Below are 18,136 nucleotides of genomic sequence, written 5' to 3' on the forward strand. Positions count from 1 at the left end.
GACCAAAAAGTGCAAGGGAGATGTAAGACAAATGTTTCGCAGGGTAAGTTTGATTTCGCCCTTTTCCCATTGACACCGCGTGAAATTTATGGTCTTATCTAAATGATCTGTGACTTTAATATCCATATTAAACTTTTCATGATTTTAGAATCAAATAAATGAAGCAGTCTGGATAAACCAACTTATTGGGGAAAGTGAAGCCCAAGTCATAGTGTACTATGTCTATGTCGACAAGAGTATGTCAACTGTCTTGATTATAGCATATGTCAGGGACTAGCAAGCAATATCCAAAATTGGTCAAAAACATCTAACTGAATTGAAGGTCTGTCATCAAGATTATTAGAGTTGAAGATGAATTATTCAAAGCACCCAACCATCATGGACTGTCTGAGATTCAATGATCGCATGAGGCAATGTTCAGATCCTCGAATCTTGAACATATGACAAATAAAAACTTTCATTCCCCCCCTCATAGAAATAAGTTGGAAGCTGAGCTTACAGACTAATTTTACCATTAACCCTAATTCTCCGGGGGGGGGGGGGCCATAATGGCCCCCCTTAACAATTTTCGCGATATATCTGCTGCGCGAAATTTTTCACCTCGCAGCTCACTGACTTTACATGAATTCAAGTCTCGCGCAAATTTTGAGACCAAATTTGTGACGCCCGGGTATACGGTTACGACATTACGCAACATTATGCAAGTGCATGTCAGGCCCAAAATTGCTCATAAACGTGATTTCATGTACAAATCCAATGCAAATTGTGTATTTAGCCAATAAATGTATCATTATTTCTACTTTTACTGATTAAACTTAATTAATTTTGCCTTGTTTATGATCAGAATTATGTCTGGAACAATTTCCATTTAAAAAACAATAAAAACAAAAAGTAAAAAACAAAGAAATACATAAGAAATTCATAAAACAATAAAATACATAAGAAATTTATTTCCAAACCAAAGTTTTTTTGAATTATGATTGTTAAGAATGCTACAAAGAAAATTTTTACCAAAAATTAGCATTCTAGGAGCTTTATTTAGTGAATTAGAGCAAAAAGTGTGATTTATGCATAAATTAGCATAATTAATTCATATAAAATAAAATCTCATTATTTTGGAAAATTTTACCATACAGCCTTGTAGATTACATCGCACACTACCAGCGTGCAAATTTTTGCGTCGCTCGCGCGATCAGCGGCCGAGATCTTAAGAGGGGGGCCCATAATGCCCCCCCGGGAATGACAAGAATCAAAATACCCCGGAGATTTAGGGTTAAAACTCATTCCAGATACAGTGTGGTTGTGCCATTCTAAATTCTGACAACTCTATTTGATTAATAGATACAGGACTACTCTTAACCCAGTTTCAAATGGAACCCCAGTATTTCTAGCAGGTGGATGTTATTTCATTAAGCTTGACTTGTCAGTCATATCAGTAGATGACAATACTCATACTCAGACTAGTAGTATACCTGCTATTTTTCAAGTTGTCAGGGAACAATTTCTAGGTGATGAAGTATGTATTCTAGACAAGTTCATTAATGAGATCAGAATATCTTGCAATGTTGAGGGCTGTACTTCAGCATCTTGAAATGTTGGATTGTGACTAGAGTTGCCAAAATGTAGCTTATTCCTTCTGTTCTTGACGAGCTTACAGAGAAAGGAAGTTCAATTCAGTTCACATTTAAATGCTGATTCAACTGCCATTATGGAAGGTGGCACTTAACCCTAAATAGACTGGGCTATTTCGACGCCTAAGAAGACTTACATGCTTGATCTCGGCCGTCGATCGCGCGATCGCGACGAAAATTGGCACATGCGTTACCCATGGCATTATCTACAAAACTATAACATCAAATTCCGCAAAAAATCTCATGTCTCATTAATTATGCTAATTTATGCGTAAAATCATAAGTTTGCTCTAATTAATAAAATAATGCCCCTGAAATGCTAATTTTTGTTTCACATACTCTAGATAGGCATCTGATCAAATTTATTTCAAAAAAATTTCAAAATCACATTTATTTTCTTATGTATTCTATTGTTTTCTAAATTTCTTATGTATTTCTTTGTTTTTCGACTTTTTGTTTTTTATTGTTTTTTCAATGGAAATTGTTGGGGACTTTATTTTGACCATAAAAAAGATAAAATTAATTGATTTTAAGCAGTAAAAGGAAAAATAATGATACATTTATGAATTTTGGCAAAAAACACTATTTGCATTGGATTTGTACACAAATTCACGTTTTTGAGTAATTTTGGGTCTGCATGCACTTACAAAATGTTGCGTAATTTCGGAACCGCGTACCCGGGGGTCACAATTTTGGTCTCAAAAGTTGCGCGAGACTTGAAAGTAAAAAGTCAGCGAGCGACGCGGTCAAAAAATTTCGTGCGGCGGATTTATCGCGAAAAATGTCGAGGGGGGGGGCTGAATCAGCCCCCCCCAGTCTTTATAGGGTTAAGTCTTCTTTCTGCTTAGCAGGGAAGTTGTAACTGATATCCATTGCTTGTCTGCTGGACTCAATCAAAATAATCTTCATGTTTCCCTCTTAGAGCGTTTGTGATCATCTGAGGAAGTTTTTCTCCAAGAGTTAGCTTGAATGGTGGTAGAATGACAGAATTTGATGGAATGGTATCTATCCAGAGCTTTTTTCTGCCCCGCTGTCCTGTAATAGCAAGTTTGACTTCCTTCCACTTGGATGTCATTGTGCCTGTGTACCATTCAACATCTATAGTTTCACATGGAACTTTGCATACTCGTCCAACTTGAGGCCAATGGGTAGAGTATTCTTGAAGATATGTTTCCCTCTGGTACATCTACCCTTCAATCCATCTTGCCTTTGGGTCCAATGTAAACCTATTTGTTTGATAAAATACAAATAAAACTGTTAATATTGAAATGGTATTTGAGCTTTAGATATATAAATATAAACCAAACTACTAAAAATTATAGTTTCTTAGTTTGAGAGTAAAATGGGATAGATCTGAAAATCCTTCAACAAAACTTTATTGTGGATTATTGCAGAAAATAATTCATTAATAATTAAACCTAACTGCAATAAGGAAAGTGGGGAGGGCCTGTTACATTACAGCCAAAATGTAAAAGGGACACATGTCACACCAACGCATGTCACAGGGAAATGACATTATGCAATGATCACCCAATGCATAATGTCAAAGTGGACATATACTATCGTAGCTTGAACTTTTGCATAACATTGCAAGGTTTAACGCATAATGCAGCAGCGCATTTGTTTCAGCACTTGAGTTAAAGAATAAACCTAAGACATCAAAAATATGTTTTCACTTGTCATCTGAATGTTATAAGCATGTTTGGTGTGGCAGTATTACATTTGTTATCAGAAGATGGGTTGGCCTTAAAAAAGTATAATATAATGTGTGGAGTAGTGAAATGCAAGTATCTACATACCGACATCTGAGCATATGGCTCTACATGTAATTTAACTTATTTTGCGAGTGAATGTCATCTAATATTAGTTGAGAAAGAGCACCTTCCCATGGTCTTTTAAAGACAATTTTAAATACAATTTTAATTGCATTTCATTGTTTTTTATGACATTTCAATAAATTTCACGCTTGCAATCTATTATATATGCTGCCAAAACGGATCAGAATATTTACCTTTTTTGGTCTTAATACGTAGAATATGCAAAAACTAGAGCTCACACTTTGCGTTGTGTCATGTGTTCCTGCGACATCATCGTTTGTACTAGGGCCTCAGAGGACCCTCACAATAAATCTAGTTTGAGGTGATTTTTTGTGTGTGACATTTTCCTTCAAGTCTCATTTCTGAAAAAAGATGAAAGTATAAATCGAAAGCATATTGTCTTTATAGCCAATATCATTAACGTATCATTTTCACTTTTAACCCTAAAAAGACTGGGGGGGGCTGATTCAGCCCCCCTTGACATTTTTCGTGTAAATCCGCCGCTTGATATTTTTTGACCGCGTCGTTTGCTTTGCTGACTTTTTACTTACAAGTCTCGCGCAACTTTTGAGACCAAAATTGTGACCCCCGGGTACGCAGTTCCGAAATTACGCAACATTTCGTAAGTGCATGCAGACCCAAAATTACTCAAAACGTGAATTTGTGTACAAATCCAATGCAAATAGTGTTTTTATCCAAAATTCATAAATGTATCATTTTTCCTTTTACTGCTTAAAATCAATTAATTTTATCTTTTTTATGGTCAAAATAAGGTCCCCGACAATTTCCATTGAGAAAACAATATAAAACAAAAAGTTGAAAAACAAAGAAATACATAATAAATTTGTAAAACAATAGAATACATAAGAAAATAAATGTGATGTTGAAATTTTTTTAAAACAAATTTTATCAGATGCCTATCTAGAGAATGTTAAACAAAAATTAGCACTTTATGGGCATTATTATATTAATTAGAGCAAACTAATGATTTTACGCATAAATTAGCATAATTAATGAGCCATGAGATTTTTAGCAGAATTTGATATTATACTTTTGTAGATAATGCCATGGGTAACGCGCGTGCCAATTCTCGTCGCGATCGCGCGATCGACGGCCGAGATCAGAAGGGGGGGGTACTGAATCAGCCCCCCCCCCCCAGTCTTCTTAGGCGTTGAAATAGCCCAGTCTATTTAGGGTTACATGTAATTGTTGACATCAATTAATTTCATGTTCCTATGGTTGTTATAGCATTACCAATTATTTCCTTTGAAAAAAAAGGGGAAACCTAAAGAAAATTTGAAAACAAAACACAGCATACATGACTTACTTGTCTGAAGGGTTCATCTTGTCATGTATTTGAAGATACTTCTTCTCTGATGTATCCTGTATGCGATTTCTCTGCCAACAACAGATCACAGATTGGCCATCTAAATGTCACATCATCTTCTGTAGCAAAAATGATAATTTTGATAAGTTGCGCAAATGATAACATTAATTTCTTTAACAAAAAGATAACATTCAAAATTAATTTGAAACCTAAATGGATTTTCCAATTAGTTTTCATTGTAAATTCTGATAAGTACACCAATAACTTGAAAATTGTCAAATAAAACTAATGTGACCTGCCAATGACCTTAAGCCAACTCCTAGATTTTATCAGATCAAGGTCACACTCCCAAAACATATACTGTACACAAACCATCACTCAATGGGGAGGGGCTTTTAAGTGCAATTTTCACAAATAAAAAATTATTTAAAAATGATAAATTGTTGTTTCTGGAATTTTTTCCCTTTAATTTTATTGTAGGAATAGTACTATAAAGAATATTCAACAAAATTAGCTTTCTAGAGCCCTAATTGAATCAAATTGAGCAAAATGTATGAGTTTGCCTTCAAAATTTTGCAGTGACTTGGCCCTAGAAAAGGGGAGGCGCTGTGGGTGCTGAAGCACCCACTAAATTTTTCCCTGGAGCAGCTTGTATTATTCTCCATAGGAAGCACCCCCTGGAATTCTGGTAGGTGTTAAAAAATGGAGAAATGGAACCGCGATGAAACCCTTTCATTTTTTTTTCGCTTGTGAATTTTTTTGGGAACTAAGTATAAACCTTAATTTTGGAGTAAAATCCTTTTTTTTTTGCTTGTCAAATTTACATCAGCACCCCAAGTAAAAAATACCCCCCCCCAGAGGAATGTAAGCTCACAAAATAGCCTGGGTAACGTAGGGTTAGGTGAAATTTGAAGATGACCCTCAAGCAGTTACATATATTTGGTTAAAAGAGAACAAGATATTTGTGGTTGTTCTACAAATTCTAACAATTAATCTTTATCAGAAACATTTAACTCTCATATCGAGTACCAAAGTGATGATGTCACTTTTTTCGCATTTAAGAATTTTTATACCATATTTCGAAAGTGCATGATGAAATGCCCCCAGAAATAAATTGACTTCAATGGGGCTAATTATGTATTCACGAGGTCATACATGTACATGTATCTTAAACCCCCATGGACTGATACTCATGAAATTTTAGTTGTAGAGGTCTTTCATCATGCTCAAATGAAATATGGTATAAAAAATGGTAAAACACAAAATAGGAAAAAAGATGACATCACACTTCGATATCCTATACATACATAGCAAGGGGTGCTATTCACCCCCCCCCCCCCCCCTTTCAATATTTTTTCACGATGAATCTATAATGAAAAGAGTAGGTGCAGTGGCATTTCGTTTTTTTTTTCTTTCAAGACCAAATTCCAGTTCCAAAGTTTCACACATTTTGAGAGAGTATTTCAAACCTACAATTGCTCATAAATGTGAGTTTATGAATTTATAAATTAAATCTGTATGTAGCAAAACTTCATCAAATTATGTATCATTATTCTTGCTTGTGATTAAAAGAAATTTTTTAATGTTATTAATCATTTAAATAATGTTAGCAATATAAAAAAATGATAGAAAAATATTTCAAGATCAAAAATAGGAGATAAAATTCAATTTTTTTTCATAGCTTTACATGTAATTGTAATGTACTTTTGATACATAGAATCCTAATAAGTATCCTAACAGAGAGTAATCAGACCAAAATGTAGTAATCTTGGATCCTTATTTTCAGATAAATAGCCAAATTCTGATCTAACAAATTAATAGCATGATTAAGATGGATTTGAAAAGTTATAATACAGTTAACAGTCAAATTTTGGAGTATATGATATGCATCATGTAAGTTTTGTTATTGTTGTTGTAACAGCATGATCAGTGGTTGAGATCTGAAGTGGTTGGGGTACATCTAAACTATGTCAACATGTTGGTTTAAGTGATGATTTTGATTGATCCTGTACCAGCTCATCTAGTGCAATTTTTTCTGATTTAAAGGCCCCGTCACACCTAACCGAATTGCCTGAAATGTCTTGCGATGGCTGGCGATAGTCATTTTTTTACAAAATTGGATTTGGTAACTGATAGTAAATCATATTTACCCTTCATGTTTGGGTTTGTACACCTTCTGGACAAATAGCTGCGATTATTCATATTCACGCAGAAATTTTTACTATGTTCAATATTCCCGACAAATTGAAAAATCATTGGTCATCTGTTTGAATTCGCATCTCTTATTTAGTTTGCAGTAATCGTTCATTTATCATGTTTATCGCTCGTGTGTTATTGGCACTCATAGCCCCTCATCGCGCTTTCGTCAAAGTGGACCGATCTCGAAAGAACCCTTAACCATGCACGAAGCAACACGATGACACAAATGTACAAGTACAGGTACAAGTATATTCCCTTGTCTTTGTTTCTAATCGCACGCCATATCAAACCATTGCTCACTGTTTGTTCGTATTAATGGGTTATATCAACCCTTCGCTCGCCTTGGCTGGAATTTACTCAAAGAGGTGAACCGAAAAATCTATACCCCTCGCACGTCATATTTATCCTTTATAGCGTTCATTGATAAAATTTGACAATAGTTACTGATCGCATGATTTGACAGAATTTTTTTCCCATTCATCACCCTTCGTCCGCCTACATTCGGTCAGGTGTGAGGGGGCTTTAAAAATAATTCTACAGTGTATTCAATTCAGTTTAAAATATTTGTTTTCTTAGCAAAGTTCTATCTTTACATTGTTGCTTAAATAAATTGAAGCATACTCAAATTAGGGGAAAATAGTTAAATTCATACCTCCATTGTCATCTTCTTCAAGTATGAGTAGCTCACACAAAGATTTCCATGCATCGATATCTTCTGGTTCCAGATAGGGTTGTAGTTTGACAGAGAGATGGCATATCTACAAATGATTTCTCAACAAGTATGGGCTGTGCATCTGGATGCGGTTTCAGGATGTGACGGCTGTGTGGGTTGGTTGACCAGTCTTTGGTTTGGAGGGTGGCCTTTTCTTCTTGGTTCATTGTAAACGTAAAAATGTTTGGTTTACTGTGATACTGGCATACTGCATGGTATGTTGATACTGAAGAAGCCATTGACGTACATCAAAGATATGACTGATGTGCTCTGATGTTGTGATGCAGTCTGCTCGTTGGAAAGAAGCTGGGATGGATTAGAAAAGTTTGGGGGGAGTAGTGATGTTCTTTTTCTTTAGACGACTTGATATGCATGAGAAAAGTTTATAAATATCCTTGTGAGTGTAACCAACCATAAGGAATCCAACCTTGGTCTATAAACAGAAAGACATAAATGACAAATATTATCTAAATAACCAAAGTAAATAGACCACAAGAAACCAGCAAAAATATCATCAGGATAAAGTCAAACTTACATCCACAATCCAAATGCACACTTTGTCAGACTGGTCTCCTAGCAAATGGGCTCACTCTCAGATTGCTATGATCCATTATGACCAAAGCCATTTTTCTGAGAAAAATCTCACTGGTATTATGGTAATTAATTATGCAAATTTATGCGTAAAATCAAGTTTGCACTAATTAATCAAATAAAGCCCTAAAAATGCTAATTTTGGGTTCAATAATGAGTGGATGATGTAAATCATTTTCATTTACAGCTTTTGACATTAAGCACATTTTTAAAATGTCATGTAGCTTTCTTACTTTACATCCGATATCAATGAAATTTTCTGATTTAAATGCTTGTTGGATTTTTCTCTTTTTATTCAAATCAACTTTTTGATGGGGAAGGTTTGTTCTTTAAAATTAAAGGCTATCTTCTGTTGAAGTCATTATTGTTGAAAAGGGTTGACCGTAAATAAGGCCGGGGAAAGGTTTGGAATCCACCCTCCGGACCCTCTAAATTTTCACGATAAATGCAGTGCATTGTCAAATGATCTTTTTCTTTTAAGTCTTGTGCAACTTTTGGGACTTATCTGTATAACATCTTTTTTAAGTATATTTGATTAGAATCCTACGAAGAGTCTGTGAATAGAAAATTAGTTTGGAGGCTGTATTTAATTACCAGTACATAGAGTAAATCTTTGATTTTTCATAAAAATCAGCATTATGGATAATGTTTAACGAGGTCATACTAAAGTTTTTCGACATACACTGATTGGATATCATGTGACTTTGCAGTACCAACACCTATTCTTAACTAAAAAGTTGTAAATTTCAGAAATGATTGTGTCAAGGATGGACCCAGATTTCGCCAACAGGGGGAGGGGCCATTTATATTCTCACCCTTATTTGTCCTGATCAACCACTATTAAAAAAGCTGGGGGAATTAGGGGGTAGTGCAAATTAGAGAATGAATTTCAAGTGTTATCAGGAACTAGATATTTGACATGTCCAAAGCACACAGATGCCCCTGCTTAACGCAATCAGAAATACAGACTCCAAATTCAAACTTAGCCTATATTTTGATGTCATCTACCTACAACCCCCAAAATTTTAAAATCCAATAAATATTTGTCAAGTTACTGTGCGGAAACCAACTCATATATTCAATGAGCTGTTAGTGTGACCTTTGACCTGCAGACTCCAAATTTAAACTTAGCATGTATTTTAGTGTCATCTACCTACACACCAAACATTTTAAAAATCCATTAAAATTTTTCGAGTTACCGCGCATATTTAATGAGCTGTGACCTTTGACCTGCGGACTCCAAATTCTAACTTAGCCTTATTCCGGTGTCATCCACATGTACCTACACACCACAAATTTTAAAAATCTATAATTTTTTTTTTAGTTATTGTGCATATTTAATGAGCTGTGACCTTTGACTTGCGGACTCCAAATGCCTGTATTTTGTCATCTACCTATACACCACAAATTTTTAAAATCCATAAAATGTTTGTTGAGTTAGCTCGGAAACCAACTCGCATATTCTGGAGTCATCTACCCACACACCAAATTTTCTTTTAAATTGATCAATTAAGTATTTCTCAAGTTATGGTGCGGAAACCAACTCGCATATTAAATGAGCTGTGACCTTTGACCTGCAGACTCCGAATTCGAACTTAGAATGTACTTTGGTGTCATATACCTACACACCAAACATTTTTAAAATACATTAAATATTTGTTGAGTTATCGTGCAGAAACCCAGTGGGGGGATGAGCGGACGGACAGGGGCTTAATGCCCCCTCCAGACTTCGTCTGCGGGGGTATAAAAAAACCAATAGAAAACTTAATCATTTATTTATTTCATTTTACATATATTTTCTTAAATGAGGATAAGTTCATCGCATCTATGATAGAAATGGCTAGAGAAAGTTCATATGAAAAGGCGCATTTCAAATCGTAGGGTAGGCCCAATGTCATGTTTAATACATGAAGCAATAATGTCTCAGATCTTTAACTTTGAAATGTTGAACATATATTTATTTATATTCTTGAAGCTTGTGTTGTTATATAAACTTCCATAAAGTTTACTTATAATATAACCAACGTTTATGATCATTGGATTTTTACTTTAGCATTGTTTATGTAAATAGTATTGTTTGTCCATTGCATTGAATTCACACATTTTTTACGAGCGAAGTTTCATCAATTTATAAGTACAAAATGTTAGAAAATATTAGAGAACAAAATAGATGATTACAACTACTGGTAGTATTGAATTCAGTGTAGGGGAAGGCTGGGTAAGTTGAGCATGGGGGCAAGTTGAGCCACCACCCCCAGGCCAATAATGAATCAGTCAGACATTTAATATGGTGGTGTCATGCATTACATACATGTAACCCTTAACCCAACCACTTTGTTTTGAAACATTTGAAACAAAAAGTACTTTTAGAGGAAAATATACAAATTTCAGCCAAAAAAATTTAAAAAGGGTTTGAAAGAGATCATTGCTTTTTACACACACGTCTTTAAATATATAATAAGAACAATATCGTTAGTCCAGGTATAGATTCTCATTCTTGTCATGGTCTTTACAAGATGGATGCATAAAAAATGTGTGGATGTGAAAAGATTGCATGAAGTTCTCAAAGGGTAAGTTGAGCCAACCAACATGGGGCAAGTTGAGCCATGGTAATTCTTATGGTAATGTATAATGAGAAAAACAACAAACCTTAAAAAGCCTATGATATGCAGGCAGAAAGGAGCAAATTCTTATGAAAGTTCTTTTATTTATAGAGGATGTTAGTATTTACAGCTAATTAGCAAGTGTAAAGACTTTAAAGTGATTGGTTAACATTGGTTTGACTGTAAAAAAATCTGAGCTAGAAGGTCACACTTGTCACCTGTGTCTGTGATAACCACGTAGCCAGGATTTCATTTCGGAGGGGGCGGTAAATGCACGTGAAGCGTGCCAAACACTTACAGAGAGCGCAAAGCACGCTCCCTAGGGGTTGGGTGCAGGGAGGGGGAATTTCCCCCTCCCTTGCGAAGTGCAAAGCTTTTGGTGTTTCATAAATTAAAATGAAAAGGAGCCATCTCTCTTGTCTCTAGTACCTATATCAGCTCCAATTCAGTTGACGATTTTGAACCTTGTTTTCAAAAGTGATTGTGAACGCACAAAAAAGGAATACAAAATGGAGGAAATTAGAATACTAATAACCCCGCGCAAAGCGCGGAAGCTAAACCGTTTATCAATTTTTTTCCATGGAAAGGGTCTCAAGAAAAGGGTATTCTCAAAGATATATTGAATACTTCTCTTGGACAGATCAGAATTGATTACAAACAGTTAAATAGCGACAGTGCATATCTTTAACTCGCAAAACAGAGGAGAAGAAATTTATTTGTCAGGAGGAAGATATTCCTTCCTGCGCAGAGCAATGAAACTCTGAAATTGTTAAGGGCGGACGTTTCATCAAATGCAGGTATCTCGTACCCTATCGGCTCTAATTCAATTTATTTTCTAAGATTATTGAACTTCATTACAAGGAAAATAGTGCGCAAAAAGTTGAAACTTCTGTGATTTATTGAAATTATATAAGAAAGAATGCCTAATTTCTTTGACTTGAAGCTATTTTTAGTTAAATTTCAAGGTCAAAAGATATTAAGATGTGACTATACATATTATTTGGATATTAAAATACAACCTGAAAGAAACCTAATTTGCAATTATCAGCTTAAAATCATCATTTGTCCTAAAATGACACATAAGTGAAAGTCGGTGTAAACAACCTTTAACGATAGGATATTGGCAGATTAAAGATTTTGGGTGAATTTCAGCCATCTCTTGAAGGTCATTGTGTTGTAAAAAAAATGAATTAATAATAGATCATCCAAGTAATCATTATGGACTATCAATAGTGCAAATATCAACATGATCAGGCTTTTAGTCTGTGAGAAAATCAATTCTGAAATGTGTTGTAAAGCTCACGGGTGTTGTGAATATGCTAATTTAAGGCATTTTCAGCTATTTTTAGATCAATGTCAAGGTCAAAAGGTAGAGATTTTGCTTTGTTATTTGGATATTGAAATAGAACCTAAAAGGAACAAGATTGGCAATTATCAGCTTAAAATAATCATTTGTGTTTAAATGACACACAAGTGAAAGTGCGTGTAAATACAGTTTAGCGCCCTATAATCACAGATATTCGACATGATTTATTGTTTATGATGATTTCCAGCTGTATTTTTAAAGGTCTTTGCCAAAATAGTCAAACTATTTGTGATGCATATCCTTTTAGTACTTATTACAGACAATACCAGTATTTGTTGGCTTTTCATTTCTGATTTATTGCAATTTGAAATGTGCTGATAAACTGTATGTATCGTTTTACATTGGTTTGGGGGTGTTTACGACCATTTTCGAATGCGTAAACGAGCTATTTAACATTTTCGGTCACAAAAAATTTTAAGTATCCCATGAAAATATAGGTAATTGTCTATCAGTATACAGAAATTGGTGTTGCTCCTCGATGGGACGAAGGGTGATCCGTGACCTTGAACTTGGCAACTTTTAGAAAAAATCCAACTATGAGGGCGCCCTACAAGAAAACGACGTGCACGTTTGGGCCAATTTTTTGTAGGTCTGTTTAGCAAGTGATAGTCTTCAAATATGCATAATATTGGGCTCTAAGCTAATTGAATTTGAAAGTTATGAGCTTCCAAAAGTGCACCCGAAATCACTGACTTGGAAGCTTAACACCGTTTTCGGCGACCTCGAGTGCAATAACGGCTGGTCAGATCTGTGCCGTAACATACTGTGCATGTTAAGACTAAAAAGTTCTTCCAATTTCCAGAAAATAAGCTCTCTACCTCATCAAACTTGGTTGCAGCAGTCAATCAAAAATAGCAAATTTTTTTTAAAACTTTGATGTTTGTCCACGCATTGGTTGCTAAGGGAGGCCGTATCTTAGCAACCATTTGACCTTGGGGCAAAATATTTCAGATTTTTCCGTCAGACACTTGGGGGAACATTTAGTGCGAGTTTAAAGAAAATCGAAGGGGGTCGGGTGACAAGCATTGGTTGAATTGACATGGATTGACCCATAGCTGAGGTGGAAAAATAGCGTTAGTGAAAGGGTGGGGGAAACAATGGAGAACTTCAATATTGTCACTTAACCGCGCACAAGCAAAATTCATATAAAAATATAGAGCAAGAATGAAGGAGTTTCTCTTTTCAGAAAAAATAAAATAAAAAAATCACAAAGCTACCTTTCCTTCCCTTTTCCTTTTCTCCTCTCTTTTTCCCTTCTTTTTTTCTTTTGGTGACGTTTTGTGGGGGGCGACTGCCCCCACCGCCCCCCTGGCTACGCGCCTGGTCTGTAATATGTTACAAAAATGAAGCCCAGAAAAATTGCGGTTGAAAATAATTATTGTTTCAAAAATTGAAATATAAAGTGACCGGAAACACCATCTTACTTTCATCCCATACACTTATGTGTACTATTTAGGTGTTTATAAGACGCCTATTTACAAAATCAGGGTTTGCCTTGTAGTTTTAGCTTTTCATTCTCAATAATGATTGTTATCAGGGTTTAATTAGTTCTAATAGATGCACTTGTGCACATATTTCATCTTCGTTTGAGAATTTTTTAAATCGGCTGCAGGGTCATTCCATGTCAAATCACCCCAAAAAAATGAAAATTTTAACCCGACCATTTTTTATTTTGATAAAAATTGGTATACTGGTTTAGTGTGATCCCACAGTACCAAATTTCAAATTTTAGGTCAATCGGGTCAGGGGTTCGCGAGATACGGCCCGTCGAATTTTGAGATTTTCGGCAAAAATGGGTGTGGCCGCCTACATTTGAACGCTTGTATCTCATAAACCACTGGGCCAATCTTCACATAATGGGTATTGTTGGAAAGGGAATTGAATAAGGATTCTAAATCTGCAATCACTTTTAAGATTGGAACATGTTGACATACTTTGACCTTTTGACCCAAGTTTTGACCTTGAAATTGACCTTGTGGATCACGTGACCTTGACATTATTTTTCATGAAATATAAGCCCCGACATGTTCTTTACAATATAAAAAAGTTTCAGAGACGCAATATTTTTTGTTCAGGAGCAATTAAGATTGAAAATATGCATACCACCAGATATTTATAGTGTACAATATTAACGTGTACAATACACACTTGTACATCTTGAGCTCCTCACTTTTGATTTTGTGTACAAAGTCAACACAAAATGTGTTTTCAGCTAAAATTCATAAATGAGTGATTATTTTTGCTTTAATGGTCAACAGTCATTTAACTTGATGCTATTTATGACCAAAATAAAGTTGCCGACAAATTTTGTAAAATAAAAAAACAATAGAAATAAAAAGAACAAAAAACAAAGAAATACATAAGAAATTCAACTTAAACAATAAAATACATAAGAAATTGATTTTGGTACCAGAATTTTTTCAAGTTCAATAGTTCGGAATGCTATAAGGAATATTTACATCAAAAATTACCATTCTACACTGTAGGATCTTTATAAGTGAATTAGAGCAAAAAGTATAATTTCATGAATAAATTAGCATAATTAATTCATATAAAATAAAATATATAAAATTTTTAGTGAATGTAAATGCATAGATTACGTAATTTTCTACCATTTTGTACATTTTTGTTGCGATCCGTGGCCGAGATCTCAAGAGGGGGAGGGGGGGGGGGGGGGGGGATACGGGACTGACAAGAATCAAATACCCCAGGACGAATACGGTTAAATTAATTTATCTACATGTACTACATGTATGTGCTCACAGCAAATGGCCCAGAGTACCTTGGGATATATATCCAAGTAATGTTAATAGGCAAACAATCATGTTGACCATTTAAGCCTGTATCTTTCCAAGTACTGCTAACATTTAGGATGAATGGATGTAAAACAAAATAGGATGTGGCAAATGCATGTACAATGTAAGTTGACATGTGTACAGTGCATATTGCATGTATTTTTATACACATTACATATGACATACATGTTTTAATATGGTTCATTATGAATTTCTGGTGGTATGCATATTTTCAATCTTAATTACTTCTTAACAAAAAATATTGCGTCTCTGAAATTTTAATATATTGTAAAGAACATGCTGGAGCTTACATTTCATGAAAAATGATTTCAAGGTCACGTGATCCACAAGGTCAATTTCAAGGTCAAAACTTGGGTCAAAAGGTCAAAGTATGTCAACATGTTCCAATCTTAAAAGTGATTGCAGATTTGGAATCCTTATTTAATTCCCTTTCCAACAATACCCATTTTGTGAAGATTGGCCCAGTGGTTTATGAGATACAAGCGTTCAAATGTAGGCGGCCACGCCCATTTTTGCCGAAAATCTCAAAATTCGACGGGCCGTATCTCGTGAACCCCTGACCCGATTGACCTAAAATTTGAAATTTGGTACTGTGGGATCACACCTAAGCAAGTATACCAATTTTTATCAAAATACAAAATGGTCGGGTTAAACCCATTGGGTGATTTGACATGGAATGACCCTGCACACAAAGTTAAACAATACATTTAAAATTAAAAAAAATGACAAGCTGGTTCTTCTCGCATAGAGTTTGTATTTAGTTTTCGTGGCTCAACTAACCCCAGAAGGGGGCACAACTTTCTTACCCCACTTTCTTTTTTTTCAAAGGTTACATTGACTTTAAGCATGTTAAGTGTGGGGGTAGAAAGTTACATATAGGCGAAAAATATTTCCAAAGAATCAAATTTAAAGGCAAGGTAATTATTGTTACATGTAATTCTACAATATTATTGGTTGTTTCAATTAGTAACATGCAAAATATAAAAATTGTCACAACTTACCCCACCTTCCCCTGCCCTAGCCTACATCATAATGTATTCCAAAGATAAAAAAAGAATGCTTCAACTCGAGCTCAAGAATATAAAGTGTCTGGACACCCGACCCTCCCCCCCCTAATAGTGTAGACTGTCTGTTGAACTCCGTTGGCTCCACTCACCAAATACAGTCAGATAATAAAACGATGAGAAAAAAAAATTGTTATTGTTAACAAACTTCTTGAAACAGACCATGCAGACGGCTGTCAGCTGTCTAGACAGTAAAAATACTTAGACCAGAGCTTCGGTCTCTGTTATATTGGTTGTTCACTAAACTATGTGTGCTCCACTCACCAGAAATTAAAAAAAGATATATATATAAAATCGAAACAGACGGCTGCCCACTGTCTGAAGAGTAAGCATGGTAAGAGTTCATTGAATGAGTGGGCCAGGCATGCTCCGGGGACACGCAGGCACGGCAAAAGGCGAGCCGAGCCCCGAGAGCCTGTGGCATGGCTGTGCTCGTCTGACTCGACTGAATGCGTTCATCAGACAGCGTAACTAAAAAAAGTTAAAGTTCTGACAAAGAACAGCCATATATATAGGCTAATCGTATACATTGGAAAATTGCGTAATTCTAGATCTAATCATGATTGATATTGATAAACATACAAAACAAAAATAATCGATAACTTACTCACCATGGACCAGGGATAATCAGAATTGTGCGTGTACTGTACATGACGTATGTGCGAACAGCTGATTTTCAAAATACCCGCCAGCGCGGCTCTAGTCTGTAAACACAGACCCAAGTAGTCCTTTTACACCTTATTTTCATAAAGAAATGACTCCAAAGTTCCGAACTTGTTTCAAACTATTTTTATTGTCGGAAATTATATAAGAGATAGTCACAGCATATGAATGAATCGATTTTCATTAATTCAGAGTCATACATCTGTATTAAAAAATGTAAAAAGGTCTATGATTGTAGACTACCAGATGAAACAAAGGATTAAGTACTGATCTATTGACTGGTCATTTTACGTTGTCCTTGGCCTTGTTTGTTGTGTATGTATTTGAGTTTTATTCGTCAGAAGTGTATTACAGATGTTGTTGTTGTTTAGCTTAAATATCATTCAATATCATGTAGGCCTTCTTATAGCAATGAATGTTGATTCCATATAATCATATATCATTGCATTAATTGTTTTTACCATTTGGCAATGAGTGTCTGTTTTAGCCACACACTATACGTAAGATTTAAATTCATTTTTTCTATGATGAAATACTATTCTAATCATAGACCCCACCCCCCCCAAAAAAAAAATCAACACCAACAACAAGCCACAAGCTTACATCATTAGAGGTGCATTGATAACATGCGAAATAAACACACTGAAGAAAATCAGAATTGTGCGTGTATGTGCGAACAGCTGATTTTCAAAATACCCGCCAGCGCGGCTCTAGTCTGTAAACACAGACCTAGTAGACCTTTTACACCTTACTTTCATAAAGAAATGACTCCAATGTTCCGACCTTGTTTCAAACTATTTTTATTGTCCGAAATTTTATAAGAGATAGTCACAGCATATGAATGATTCGATTTTCATTACTTCAGAGTCCTACATCTGTATTAAAAAACGTATAAAGGTCTATGATTGTAGACTACTAGATCTTGGGATAGATACCGGTATTATGATCCGAAACAAAAGATTAAGTACTGATCTATTGACTGGTCTATCTTACGTTGTCCTTGGCCTTGTTTGTTGTGTATTTGAGTTTTATTCGTCAGAAGTGTATTACAGATGTTTAGCTATATCATTCAGCAGCGAATGTAGGCCTTATAGCAATGAATGTTGATTCCATATAAGCATATATCATTGCATTAATTGTTTTTACCCTGTTTTTGCCACACACTATAGGTAAAATTTAAAAAATCTTTGTATTTTTAAATTCAATTTTTTCTATGATGAAATACTATTCTAATCATAGACCCCACCCCCCCCCAAAAAAAAATCAACACCAACAAGTTTACATCATTAGAGGTGCATGGATAACATGCGAAACAAACACTGAAGAAAATCAGTGCGAACAGCTGAT

The 18,136-nt window shown here is 35.1% G+C and overlaps 1 pseudogene; it reads right to left on the bottom strand.

Moving 5' to 3' along the window:
- Positions 1-2,464: 2,464 nt before the first annotated feature.
- On the bottom strand, positions 2,465-17,164 carry LOC121420244 (annotated as a pseudogene).
- Between the last annotated feature and the right edge of the window lie 972 nt (positions 17,165-18,136).

The sequence above is a fragment of the Lytechinus variegatus genome, chromosome 8 (assembly GCF_018143015.1).
Source record: "Lytechinus variegatus isolate NC3 chromosome 8, Lvar_3.0, whole genome shotgun sequence".
Classification (NCBI taxonomy): domain Eukaryota; kingdom Metazoa; phylum Echinodermata; class Echinoidea; order Temnopleuroida; family Toxopneustidae; genus Lytechinus; species Lytechinus variegatus.